This window comes from Alligator sinensis, unplaced genomic scaffold (assembly GCF_000455745.1).
Source record: "Alligator sinensis unplaced genomic scaffold, ASM45574v1 scaffold514_1, whole genome shotgun sequence".
Taxonomy (NCBI): Eukaryota; Metazoa; Chordata; order Crocodylia; family Alligatoridae; genus Alligator; species Alligator sinensis.
This window is the reverse complement of record NW_005842385.1, coordinates 434,330-436,198: the sequence shown is the minus strand read 5'-3', so window position 1 is coordinate 436,198 and position 1,869 is coordinate 434,330.

Genomic DNA, 1,869 nt, shown 5'->3' with positions numbered 1-1,869 from the left:
GTAAAATTTGGGAGAATGTGAAAAATGGGTGAAAAAATTATGAACAATTTTGTGGTGAAAGCATTTTAATGTTTCACCTAACCATGACTGCACTGATTCTAGTGCATAAAATATGTAGACTCTTAAGAGGTTTTCAGGGGGGGAAACATAATGGAGAAGTTGGTTAAATACTGATATCAAAATAAGCATTAATACTACCTACAATTTTCCAAGTTTTCTAATATCTTTCTCTTCCTCTGGAGAGATGCATATTTATTTTAGCTCTTAACATAATCCCTTCTCTCTATGGTCTTTGCCTCTTGAGAGTCTTCCTAGTTTATTTTCCCTTATGAGCTCTTTTTTCAGGTTTAAGAGTTCTGTTAGTAGCTGAACATTACTGAGTATTTTTCCTGTCTTATTTACATGTCTTTTTTATTATGGTAGTGGATTGGGAGGGGGAGGGGGGTGGTGGAACCTTATATGAGACAAAGACAGCAGCTCCAGATACTGCTGAGAAACAGAGAAAGCACAGGTTCAGGATGCTGTGAATAAAGATAGGCAAAAGAGAGAGAAGCTTTGCCAGCTGTGTTTTTCTTTTTGTAGAACCAAAATCAAGTGTGATTTGAAGTTGGATACTATATTTTCCAAACTACCAATGTCCTGGATGGGGTCTGAAAGTTAGAGATAGTTCCAAATTACAACTATTTATCCATAAATAATCTCCATCAGATGTTCACCATCTGTAGACAGCCAGCAGTGATCTAATAATTTACACACTAGAGATAGGGATAAAGATTTGCCTTCATGTTCTTAGAGCCAGTTAACTCTTCACAGTATGTGGTGCTTCTCACTCATCTAATAAAACTCCAGAAATTATTAGGGTTTTGCATCTCAGCCACAACTTCCATGAGAACTGGTAAGTGTTGAGGGCAATAGAAGATCTTCAACTAGGAGTCAGATTGTATCTTTCCAAGCATTTATTTGCAAAATAAGAAAATTTTCTTCTATGTTAGGTTTAACACACGTACACAATGCATCCTTAAGCATATAGATTATTCATGTATTGTTAACTGAAACACTGACATTCAGCTTTTATTAAATGTATATATAGGGCATGCCTACACGTACATTTGTGTGTGCTTAAATTTAATGTGCCTTAGCCTAAAGCACATAAAGATGATTTAGATGTGTGTTTACATGTGCATGCCTTAAGGTGCCTTAACATAGCTTGCTGGGGAAATGCATTGGCAGCCTGCCCTGGTCAGCACCCTGGACAGTCCTCAGAAGCCCATGGCAGCAGAGCCGGGTGGTGCAGCCCAGTGCCAGCAGAAGGGGTGGGAACATCCAGTCCTCCCAGATATGATTGGCCCAGCCCCAGCCACAACTCTAACCCCCTCCTCATGTTCTTGTCTTCCCAGTGCTGGATGACAGTGGGCAAGAGCTGGGCACCGCCAAGAAGAACTCATAGTGGATGCTGTTCGGCCAGGCACAGACGCCAGAGCTGGAGAGGCAGTTCTGGCAGCAGTGGTCCTTGTCAGTGTACCAACTGACTTGGGACTAAGTTGGCAGATGGGGCAAGAGATGTGAGGGCTCCTGTCAAAACACAAGGGAAAGGCTCCCCCCTGACTCCCTGCAGGGGAAACGGGCAGTGCAGAATAGGCAGGACCTTTGCTGGTGGCTCCCCTGCGCTTCTCCCTTGGGGTGGGTTTGCTGGCTGGGCAATGCAACTCTGCAGGGGTGGGACACTTCGCTGCCCGCCTGGGATTCAGGCACCCTTAGAAGACTGCACTGGGGTTCCTGCCTGGGACAGCAGGTGGGCTGGGACTGTGTCTCCTCGAGTGCCCAGCACGGCTTTCTCTGATCCTCCCACCTCCTTCCTGGACAAGTGCC